This window comes from Globicephala melas, chromosome 7 (genome assembly GCF_963455315.2).
Source record: "Globicephala melas chromosome 7, mGloMel1.2, whole genome shotgun sequence".
Classification (NCBI taxonomy): Eukaryota; Metazoa; Chordata; class Mammalia; order Artiodactyla; family Delphinidae; genus Globicephala; species Globicephala melas.
This window is the reverse complement of record NC_083320.1, coordinates 44462602-44475172: the sequence shown is the minus strand read 5'-3', so window position 1 is coordinate 44475172 and position 12571 is coordinate 44462602. Positions and strand designations below refer to the sequence as shown.

Genomic DNA, 12571 nt, shown 5'->3' with positions numbered 1-12571 from the left:
TCAGACAAGAAGGTAATGCCATGCGGGCCGTTTAAGTAACCTGACAATACAGTGCGCTTTTAAAAGCTTTGAATACATGGAACTATACAGAATAATATTTATGTTACTAAACAGTGTGTAACGATGCGTGGCTCTTGAGTGCCACATCAATTGTTATTTAGGTTTTTAGCTTGTTCAGATACGATTTCTTACAAGGATCAGGAAAGAAGCCAGACGGAGATCATTTTAGGCTGATGCTTGTCCCGGCAGATGGTCAAGTACCTTGTGTTGGTTTTCAGAGCCCCCTTCCCTTTGCCTGACCTTCCCTAGGTGTATTCCCCATATGTGCCTCCCTAGTGCCTCCCACCATACAACTTCTCTCACTATCAAAGCAGCCTCCCACCCCTCACCTAAACCTGCTCCAGGAAATGATGGCATAGACTCACTTTCATGTATAAATAGCTGACAAAGCTTCACTTGTTATCATTCCTGAGTTATATAAATTTTAGGTAAACAACAAATAAGCAATGAGCATATTTGCAAAGATAAGCAAATAAGCATATTTAATTCTTAAATTTCAGGGTCCTGGCAAGTGAAAAAAGGATTTTTGCAGGATGGTGTGGGAACAGGGCGGGCGAGGGGTGGGTGTCTTCTCAGCGAAAAGGATAGGGGAAGCTTAGTAATCTCAAATTATTTTCAGAATTGCAGTAAATATTCCTATGTACTTAGGTCAGGTGAAACATTTCCCCATAAAATGTGACTGCTGGTATTTGCTTATATCAAATAGCTGAACAAGAGTCTGACCTACAGCTTGATAACTTAAACCATAATTATTTACCAGCCTCATTTTATCCTGAGTCACACCACCCCCCAAATTACGGCAATCTAGAGATAAATATTTGGTTGTCCACTGCATGTCGATGTTCATCTGTCATCTTTCACTCTATCCCTGTTGCCTATTTTACCCTGTCAACCCGATGCCTTGGCTCATACACGAAAGAGAAGAATTCCATTTTCTCATCCTAGCATTAAAAGAACGAAAATAGTAACTTTGTACTAGGCTAAGCAAGGAACAGGTCGAGAGACAAAGGGCCGGAAAATATGTGAGAATTAAGAGAACTGCCAAGAAAGTACTGAAGTCTCCTGATATGATGAGGCTGTTTGCTAAATCCTTCCAATGCTTCATGAACTATATAAAGAAAGAGCAACTTCCAGAGCAGCATTAGCCAAAATTCCAGTTCCTGTCTCTTGTCTCTGGCAATGGACCCAGAAAACAGTGTAAGATGCATCCACCAGGTCTGACAGCAGCTGTACAGCTAATGAGAGATGTTCACTATGTTTAATCATATATGTTCAGTTGTGAGCACCAAGGGTCACTGGCATTTTAGGCTGCATTCCTCCCATGTAGTTTCCTTCCTCCCTCCCTCCCTTCCTCCCTCCCTTCCTTCCCTTCCTTCCCTTCCTTCCTTCTTTCCTTCTATTTTAAAAATATTTTCTATTTTCTTGTTTTCTATCACTTCAACCCAGTGGCCGTTCAGTGACCCCTACTGTGGTTCTGTTTTCCAGGAAAGGCCACATAAACAGGGCAAGAGCTCCCAAGAATTTATGGGGAAAGAGGAGCATTGCCTTGAATGGGTAGGAAGTTTTAAAATAAGCTGTGTCTGGGAGAGTCTAAAGGGTTCTCCCTAACCCAATGCCACTTCATTTCCATGACGGAGGCTACCACAGGTTGCAGGTTAAGAATTCAGATGAACCACACATGGGCAGACCTCCTGGATGAGGTAAAGAAAGACATCTTTTTTTCTGACAAGCCTCAATAAACCAGAATAAAGTTGTAGGATGTCCTTCACACAGACTAACAGAAACAAACAAAAACAACGTTTAATAGAAAGCAGCATAGTGCAGCAGGAAAAGCAGTTGCTGCGGAAACAGGAGGTGGGATTCTAATTGCTAGTGAGCTGTATAGCCTCAGATGTGTTGCTTACTCTGTGGCCCTGTTTCGCCAACTGCAAATCAAGTGAGCTGTGTTCAGGGATCATGGCTTTTTTATTGTTTAAACACTTCATGATACTAAGACTAGAAAAGTTGATTTAAACATCCTATGTGTATTACATTTCTATTGCTGCGTAACAAATTACCACAAATTTAGCAGCTTAACACAACATACATTTAATATCTCCTAGTTTCCACGGGTCAGGAGTCAGGACTCAGCAAGGCTCTACAGGGCTGCAGTTTAGGTATGGACTGGGGCTCAATTCTCATCTAGAAGCTTAGTTCTCATATGGAAGCTCAGCTGGTGATCTGCTTCCAAGCTCATGAGGTTGTTGGCAACATTCAGTTCCTGTGGTTGTAGGACTGAGGGTCCTGACTTCTAGCTGGATGTCAGCTGGAGGCCACTGTCAGTATCTAGAAGCCAGCTACAGTTCTTTGCCAAAGGGCTTTCTCCAGAGGCCCTCTGATAGCATGGCAGCTTGCTTTTTCAAAGCTAGCAAGGGAGAAAGAGAGAGAGCCTACTAGCCAGATGGAGTCTTATATGATGTAATCACAGAAGTAACATCCCATCACCTTTGCATGTTCTGTTGGTTAAAAGTTAGTCACAGGTCCCAGCCACACTCAAAGGGAGGGGATTAAGCAAGCACATGAACACCAGAACGCAGTGGTCAGGGGGACCACCTTAAAGTCTGTCAGCCACACTTCTGTATTTTTCCCACACTCTGTCCTTCAGCAGATCCTGTCAGTTCAACATTCAAGACATACTCCAAATGTGCCACTTTTCATCGCCTCCATTTGCAACCCAGCCTCCCTAGTCTACGTCATCATTTTCTGTCATTAACATTACTGCTAAAATCTCTTAAATTGTTTCCCTCTCTCTTGCCCTATTAGCTTAAAACCTTCCAGTGGACTTCCTGTTATATGTGGAATAAAATCCAAATGCCTTACTTGCATGACCTGGCCCCTGACCACTTCTGTGATCTCATCTGCTTCTGTTCTCCACCTTTTCTCACTCCACGTCTGCTACCACCAAGCCCATTCCCACCTCAGGACCTTTGCACATGCTTTCTCCTGACAGAAATATTCTTCCTTTAGATCTTTACTTGGTGGTTCCTTCTCTTCATCCATTCCTCACTCAAATGCCGCTTCCTCACAGACCTTCCTAACCACTCTATGTGAGTTAACCAACCCTTGCCCTATTCCAGGCATTCTCTGTCCTGATACTCTGATTTATTTTCTGCATAGAACTTACTGGTATGTGAAATATGTGTTTTATTGTTCAAAATTTGTGTCCTCCACTTAGAATGTAATGTCCATGAGGACAAGTCACTGTATCTCCAACAGTGCCCAGTATCACAAATACTGAATGAAGAAAACATAGAAAAACCAAACTCAAATTTTTAAAATTGAATAATATTGGTTATCTGGAAGTTTACTATATTGTCCTTAATTTTTTCAGTTTGCCATGGACCAATGACAGGTTTATCAGTAACTGCCTCCTATTTCTGCCCAGCTTTTTGAAGACCATTACCTTATTTTATCAACTCCATAGCAATCGTTTCCATGAGGAAGCCCCTGTACTGAGTCTCAATAGCTGGTGAGTGCTTGGGAAATAGATATCTTGAGTGACGGACTCACAAGCTTTCAATCAAGACGTACAGCAGGCGAGCGCGAGGGGCGGAGCCTGCGCGGCGAGCGCGGAGAACGCGCGGTGTGAGCGCCCAGGAGAAAGGAAGGCGCTCCAGTTCCGGGTCAGGCCCTTCGCCCTCCTCCCTCGCCCTCTGGCCTCCGGCAGGGCGAGTAACAGCGGCGCCGGGGCGGCGGCGGCGAATCTGAATGCGGTGAGGGAGACCATGGAGAAATCTCTGCTTGAGATTTCAAGAATTTTGAATACTGGATTAGATATGGAAACTCTTGTCTATATGTGTACGGCTCTGTGAACAAGGAATTAACCCAGAAGCTTTATCATCAGTTATTAAGGAATTTCTCAAGGCCGCTGCAGCATTAAAGGCTGCTGAAAATACGACGAGCTGACTTTCTGAAGAAATCCTGATGAGATATGTCAAGCTCTGCAGGAGGACTGAAGATTGCATTGTAGTTAAGAATGTACAATGAAATCACTGCATGTAGCAATGTGGAAACATTGTCCTTTTTAAAAGAATGATAAAACCATAGCTTTATAAATCAGTGGAAAGTGGCTTACGGAGAAAACTATCAGTTGTGTTTACACCACATCTTATTTTCTTTTAGCAGTTCTAATGCTTTGGCACTGCTGTGTTCATATTCATGTGTTCCTTATTTATAGCTCTGATAGCTTTAATTTTCTAAGCAGTCTATCAGATGTGCACATCAGCTGTGCCTGGTTGAAGTATAGTGAAACCCATCCGTAGTAATGTTGTAGTTATGACTTGTTGACATTTCCATTATAAACTTTAATTTTGAATTGTTTATGCAAAATAACTGGATTTATGTTGTATTAGGCTGAAAGTTGACAATTTCAGCTACCGTTGTGGATTTTGACTTAGATTCAGTATGCATATCAGAATCTTGTTTTTTATAAGAGTATGGAAAAACATTTGTAAACTGCACTTTAACAAAGAATATTTAGTTTTTTTAAACATAAAGTTTGACTGGCAGTTAATAGTGTGAAGCAGATCATATTTGTATTAATTGGAAAATGAAACTTAGAAACTTAGATTTTAAAAGTAATAACAGTGCTTAGCTTACCATTATCATTTGAATCATTTAAATTTAGTGAGAATATTGAGAATGTTTTTCTTTCTAATTTTTATACTCTGTAAATAACGGCCTTAAAAATAATAATGCATAATGAAACAATTCCAACATGAAAAGTCTTTTTTACTTTCAATACATAAAAATAATTTGAGTGCTAACTTAATATACCTTGAGTGGTTATCTAGTAAATCACTAAATAGATGGTGTCACTCAATGAAGAATGTTATTATTTTCTGAAGGAATAAAGATTTCCAGTAATTAAACATAAACTAAATAATCAAGTGTTCTGTATCAGGAATTCTAAATGTGCCTTTCTAAGATCATTTTTATGTGTCATTATTTTTACCCTTAAAGTTTTAACAAATCGAAGTGATGGGTCAAAGTAAATTTTAGAAAACTTAGCATGGATTCTGTTCCTATAACAGAATCTCAGTGGAATATTTTTCCCAAGACTAATACAAATTTAATCTGATTTTTTAAGACTTTGTTAGCTTCCATTTAAATGACAGTATAGAGACTTTCCCGGAAATCCAGTCCAGTGGATTTAAATGATAGTATAGGGACTTCCCCGGAAATCCAGTCCAGTGGATTTAAATGATAGTATAGGGACTTCCCCAGAAATCCAGTCCAGTCCAGTGACTCCACCTTCCAATGTAGGGGGTGCGGGTTTGATCCCTGGTCAGGAACTAAGATCCCACGTGCCGTGGGATGCAGCCAAAAATTTAAAAAAAAAAAAATGATAGCACAAGCATATACTCTTTGGTAGCATTTTTTGTTCTTCAGACAAACCAAAGTGATTTTAATAAGGCTTAGTAATATTTAATGGCAACCTTCTGTTCTATTTAAAATATCTAGTCTTTTGACCACTTTGACTTTTTAAATACATGACATCTTAACCAAATGCACTGAAGGTCTATTATAGGGAGAACTGGTTGGGAGACAATAAAAGTTTTGATTGTAAGTCATTCGTTTAATTAAAAAACATTGCAAATACTGCATGTTGTTATTTATATAAAATCAGAAAAAGGACATTCTTGTCAAGTTCCAAAATTTGTATATACTTTTAGGTCATAAGAGTTAATAGTTTTATTTATGACTTTGTGGATTATGTTATTTATGTGTGAAACAAAGCAGGAAAATATACTGAAAAGGAGTTATGTTTATAGAGGACTTTTTTAATGTGTTACATTTCTTAAATGTAAACATATATTTCTAATGCGTACTTAATGTTTAAGGAAACCAAAGTAATGCATTGTTGTGCATGTTGGCAGTGTCAAAAATAAAACCATTTTGGTGGTAAAAAAAAAAAAAGACGTACAGGAGGCAATGACCCAGGCATTAGGAAGAGACACCTCTTCCTCATTTAGGAGAAACTCCTAAAATCAGTCATTTCTATCTTTAGTGAACAACTGATATGCAAAGGAGGTAGGATGATATGGTGGAAAGAACACTGGTCCAGGAGCCAGGAGACCTGAATTCTAGACCTGATTCTGTAGCAACAAAAAGCAATTTAGCATGTCACGTATTTGCCCCGAGCCTCATATTCCTCATCTATAAAAAGACAGAGTTCAGCTAGATGACTTCTAAGATCCTCTCGAATATTAAAATATTTTTTGAAATCTATGAGTTCCACCAATCTATAAGATTCTATAAAAGGGCAGCTGCTGAGTTGAGTTACTGAGCAAAAGTCTGACCAACTAATTACAGCACCTGTAGAAAGGAAGAAAAATGACCAACAATGACAACAGTAACAGCAACAGCAAAGATGGTTCATCCTGTTCCTCAGAAATTTGTCACACTGTCTTTCCATTAACAGTCCTGTTATAGCTGCTGACACTCGTCTTCCAGCCTAGTCATATGTTACCATCTCAACAATAAACACCTGAGCCAAAGGACTAGTAGTTGCTTCAGTTATCCACATCATATTCTAAAAGCTCCTTATACTCCAGCTACCCAGTTTGGAATTCTGGCAGCACAGAGGAAAACCTTCTTTTATCTAGTCCACAGAAATAATGTATTAAGACAGAAAACAGATTTACCAATTTGAGGGCCAAGAAACTAGTTGGATGACGTAGACATGGCTTTCTAGAAAGCTTTGGGAATCTTAATTTTCTAGTAATGATATGTGGCCTATATACATAACACTTCAAAGTGATTCCACATGCCATGTCATTTGTCTTTCCTTTCATAAAATTGTACTATTTAAGCTCATTTGCAGTCCATACTAACACATTGCATGATACTCTAATAAAAGCAATAGTAAAAGGTTAAAGTTACTTAAGAGGAAATTCATCTTTTTTTTTTTTTTGGCTGTGTTGGGTTTTCGTTGCTGTGCACGGGCTTTCTCTAGTTGCGGTGAGCTGGGGCTACTCTTCGTTGCGGAGCATGGGCTCTAGGTGCGCAGGCTTCAGTAGTTGTGGCTTGTGGGCTCTAGAGCTCAGGCTCAGTAGTTGTGGTGCATGCGCTTAGTTGCTCCACGGCATGTGGGATCTTCCCGAGCCAGGGCTCGGAGCCATGTCCCCTGCACTGGCAGGCAGATTGTTAACCACTGTGCCACCAGGGAAGCCCCGTTTTTTAGTTTTTATGGGTTGCGTAGTATCCATGTGAATTAAACAAATGCTCTCCTAAAGAAATTAACGTTCAATTTGATTATGCTTAATTTGCTTGAGGTTAGACCAGTTATAAAGACAGCCTAGGGTAGGTTCCTCAAAGATAAAACTATCAAATTTGGCCTTCTACTTTAGATAGCACTGTGGTTTGACATAAATAATGGACCTGAGAAAAACACACAGGAGCAACTGACACAAAAAGACTTACAAAATCTGGCAGACAATGCAAAAGTAATGCTTCTTGGAAAAATAAACTTGCTTTTTAAAAAGCCCTTGAAATCAATTCTAAAATAAGAAACAAAAAGGCAAATATTTTATTTCACAATCTTCAAATATTTCATGACTGCGCCATTGGAGTTTCTGATTCATTCCAATGACCATCTTCCTCTGCCTTTGCCCTCACTTTGAAAGGCTTCAAAATGTGTACAGACCACCCAGGCAGAGTTGATGTTGAAGTTGGGAAGACCACACTTCCCTGCAGGCCGCTTCAGTCTGCCATCCACATGCTAATGAATAACTAAAACAAAGTATATGAGGCCTGAGAGAAAAATGCAAGAAAAGTTACAAATATAACACTTTCCCATGTAATTCAGACAACAGAGAAAGAAAGAGAAGGGGACTGATGCGGCGAGAAGGCATAAATGTGAACTGACCAGGTCAGAAAGACCTGTGTTGGCAGTGAGAAGTGATGTGAAGTGTGTGTGTGCTTTAATCACTATCAGGTGAGTAGATAACAGCCTCCATCTTCTTGTTCATTTTACCTGCGTGTTCACAGATTGGTAACTGAGAGTGCAAGACAGATGTTCTCTTCCAGAGGATCATTTTCAAATCACAGCTTATTCATCACATGGAATGATTCTAGAACACTCTAAAAGGTGTTCATCAAATTAAAATGCCTCAGCTCTCTCATAAGGGCATCAAGCACTGTTGCCATGGCGACAATGCTAATGCTGGAGGTGGGGGAACCCCACTGTGATGATGTGGTTAATTTAAGGCTGTAGGAATTCACTGTGATCATGTGCCCCAAAGTGTCTGGATGTTAAGATTATTTTGAAAGCTCTAGAACGTGCTATTGTAAAACTCTCAATTTCTGCCTTCTAGATTGAAGTCCTACAATTGTTTTTGGCCAAAAAGAACCACTCCCAAGAGTCTTTTACTCACACAGCTGAAGAAATTTCCTTCATCTTTCTCTGGGGCCTGGATTCCAAGGCATGGAGATGCCAAGGGGCAAGGGTGAAGCATACCTGAGATCCAGTCATTTAATCAACTTTGGGCTCATGCTTACACCAGTGACCTGACAGCTTGACTGTGTTTCTGAGAGAAGAGCTGAGGGAAGGGACAGTAGTGTTCCTTTCCAAGGCCACAGCAATGGTGTGAGCAGTGATTCCAAAGGACACCTGAGGCTGCTGGAGCAGTGACCTTCACAAAAGCCACTGGTGGCAAGGCAGCAACAGACTGTGATACCAAAAGGCTGATGTGGGAGAACCTGAGTTCTTGCTCTCAGGCACATTTGATGTGGGACTTTGAGACTCTCCCAGTGGTATTTGCAGAAAGAAACCAGGTGAAGGTTGGACTTGGGGCAGTCACATAGGCTGGAAGTTTGTGTCATAATAATTTGGATATAAAGGGGGAATTGTGACCTTATTTTAGTCATAGGCTACAGAGACCAGGGACATACACTCCAACATCTATATAAGCTCCTTGAGGGCAGAGGTCTCTGTGGCTTAGTTTATTTACAAATATGGGTAAAAGTTGGGTTTGAGGATTAAATTCATGTATAATTTATACAAATATAGTTTTATATTTGTATCATATAAATTTGTTGTATTTATATATTACTGTGTTTATTATATATTTATATAAAATTTATATTATATAAGATACTTCTATAAGAAATTAAATTACACAGATATAAAAATCATTAAGTATCTGGCCCTTAGAGATCAAGAAATAAGTAATAGTGTACAAATTTATATATTTACTCCCGAGGAGAGAAGGAAGAAAGGGAGAGAGGGAGAGAGAAAGAAAAAGAGAAAGAAAAGAGAGGGATGGGGCTTCCTGGTGACGCAGTGGTTGAGAGTCCGCCTGCCAATGCAGGGGACACGGGTTCGCGCCTCGGTCCAGGAAAATCCCGCATGCCACGGAGCGGCTGGGCCCGTGAGCCATAGCCGCTGAGCCTGAGCGTCCGGAACCTGTGCTCCGCAACGGGAGAGGCCACAACAGTGAGAGGCCCGCGTACAGCAAAAAAAAAAAAAAAAAAAAAAGAAAGAAAGAGGAATGGAGGGACAGAAGAAGAAAGAATGACTGCATGAACAAGCAAATATTCCCCTGATGTGTCTAGAGAACAACAAGAATCCCTGAATATGCAGGGGAATGTTATTAGAGAAATAGTACAGAAAGTACCCAAGTAAATAAAACAACTCCATATGACACACATAAATCCACCCCCTATTTTAGTTGTTGACACTTAACACTTTAGTTCCTACATCCACAAATAGTACGTGACTGACGGAGCCGCGCAACAGGAGCAGCCGCAGGTCACCCCAGATCACAAGACCTTCCTGGGCCTCTCACTGGGGCATGCCTGTGTTTCCAGCCTTTGACACGGCCCCGAGGAGGCAGCTAGTGGGAGACAAGATGGTGGCTCAGGCTCACGTACATAGCAAGGCAAAAACAGACTACCTTCCTCTTGTCCACTGCCATTCCTCTGAGTGCTCTGCGGAAAGGTGGTGTCCTGATCCTACCTATAACAGCAGGGTTGAGCAACGCTGATGTGACACAGGGTCTGCCCTGGTCCTGCTCCACCCCCATGATATCCTGTCATACATTCAGTTAGAAATGCTGGCTTCCGGTCTCTCTCCTCACTACACTACCCTGCCCACCTCTTCTCAAAAACACCCAGATATCTAAATTCTATTAAACTACAACCATATGTATTTCCCCTATGTCATAATATATAGAAAACCACACCATGTATTATCCGGCACCGAACTGGTCTAATTCTCCAAAGTGTTGGTCAAAAATGGATGTGGGGACTTCCCTTGTGGTGTAGTGGTTAAGAATCCGGCTGCCAATGCAGGGGACTCGGGTTTGAGCCCTGGTCCGGGAAGATCCCACATGCCGCAGAGCAACTAAGCCCGTGCTCCACAACTACTGAGCCTGTGCTCTAGAGCCTGTGAGCCACAACTACTGAGCCCACATGCCTACACTCTGTGCTCCGCAACAAGAGAAGCCACCGCAATGAGAAGCCCGCGCATCACAGTGAACAGTAGCCCCCACTCGCCACAACTAGAAAAAGCCTGCACGCGGCAACAAAGACCCAACACAGCCAAAAAAAAAAAAAAAAAAGGATGTGGATCAAGGGCTCCTAGTGGAAATTCCTCACTGTGTTTATACTGAGTGGGAGAATCATCTCCCTGCCATTGTCATTCTGGAAGAAACGTAGTAGTCACCTAAGTAGAGCCAAAATAGGAAAGGGAGAACATTGGTATTAAAGAAAAACTGGACTTATGAGGTCACTCCTGGCTGGGACAGTGCTGGCCACAGAGCACACACTCATCCAATGTGGGGTGAGTTGCTCAGTTGATCCTGGCTGTGGTCTTGACTCTACTATTTACTAATTGAATCAACCTAGACAAGAATCACAACTTCTCCAGTACTCAGATTCCTCACCTATAAAATAAGAAAATTAGGGTTTCCCTGGTGGCGCAGTGGTTGAGAGTCCGCCTGCCGAAGCAGGGGACACGGGTTCGTGCCCCGGTCTGGGAAGATCCCACATGCCGCGGAGTGGCTGGGCCCGTGAGCCATAGCTGCTGAGCCTGCGCGTCTGGAGCCTGTGCTCCGCAACGGGAGAGGCCACAACAGTGAGAGGCCCGTGTACTGCAAAAAAATAAAAAACAATAAAAAATTTTAAAAAAATAAGAAAATTAAACAAAACTTTTTTATTTTTCAGAAATTGAATCTTTTCTTCAAAAAAAAAAATCTTACGTGTGAAATCCAGCTGGGTAAACTGATACAGGAGTACCTGCATATGTGTAGGGATGTTGGGGTGAAAGGGAGCAGAACCTCTTCCACCGATCCCCTCGTCCTTCTGCCATCACAGAGTTTGAGGATAATTGTGACCTCTCAGCTATTCCTCCAGGAAATCTCTAATATTTGATGTGCACTTGCACCCTCTTTGGTGATGCAATTATAATGTTGCAACAGAGACAACTACAGAGCAATACAGACTGTGTTCTTCCTGCTGCTGCAGGGCTCTCCAGGGTAAGGAAACCCAGTCATTGGGGTTCTGTAACTTTCCCATTCCCACCCCTCACCCTTTCGCCCAGAGCACCTGTGCTTTACCTATTTTACCTATTTCAGGGCCCTGTAAAATTTCTTTTGAAAAAAAGATTCTGTTGCTTTAAAAGTTCAAAATCCTCTATTTTAAAGCAGTGGTTCTTAAGCACTTTTTCACCTTAAAGCACAAGAAAGATGGCATTGCCATGCACCTCACAGTCCCCTGAACATGCCCAGAGTGGCAGGCAGCATCTCCACCCCTCCTCCCACTCAAGGACACAGAAAGGCTTGCGAGAGGGTGAGAGTGATGTTACTACAGGGTTTGTCTTGAATATATGTATTTGTTCCTCCTCTGTGGCTGACATGATTGCTGTCCCCACCACTGTAAACAAGAAATATATAGGACACATTAATATTAACTTTACAATTCTTTCTAAATGATGGGGTTTAAAAGAGATGAGAATCACCAATACTTGGAGGAAGATGAGGGGACAATATGCAGGATTTAAAGAGATGATTTGATGTGTCTTTGTTTTTAAAGCCTGTTATGTTTAAAATGTGTGTGTGTGTATAAACACATATATAAAATACTGATATTTTAGTCATTACCTATGACCAGTAATAACTGAGGTTTTTCAAATAAAATTGCTCATATAAACACAATCTGCATAATCAATAATCAAACTTATAAATGAATCAGAGTAAAATCACTCATTACTATATTTGGGGCAATGCAGCCTTTCCTCTGCCCCACAGTTCTCCCCAATACTTTATGCACTCTACACAGTACTGGGGTGGGATGTACCCCACCACCCCAAACCCAGAGAGTGTGCCTGTTGGCTCGGAGAAGCTACAGCTTGGAGCTAGAGGGAAATATCTGTGTTTGAGGCACCTCCCTGACCCACCTGGAGTGTGAGGTGAGACCTGGTGCTCCACTAAATTCTCCTTTATAACTTAAATGTGAAAAGGCCCATCAG

At 41.4% G+C, this 12571-nt stretch overlaps 1 protein-coding gene and 1 pseudogene across 3 annotated transcripts in view; one reads left to right on the top strand and one right to left on the bottom strand.

Annotated features, from left to right (window-relative positions):
• Window positions 1-12571, bottom strand: part of SLC40A1 (solute carrier family 40 member 1) — a 122656-nt gene that overhangs the window by 52050 nt on the left and 58035 nt on the right. The window contains exon 1 of one of the 3 annotated variants that reach the window (XM_060302154.2): window positions 3503-3643. The exons of the other annotated variants lie outside the window; for them this stretch is intronic. The gene's annotated coding sequence lies outside the window, so the exon portion shown is untranslated. Of the gene's footprint in view, window positions 1-3502; window positions 3644-12571 lie in introns of those variants that run through there. 3 annotated transcript variants of the gene reach the window in all.
• LOC115847681 (mitotic-spindle organizing protein 1 pseudogene) lies at window positions 1689-4911 on the top strand (annotated as a pseudogene).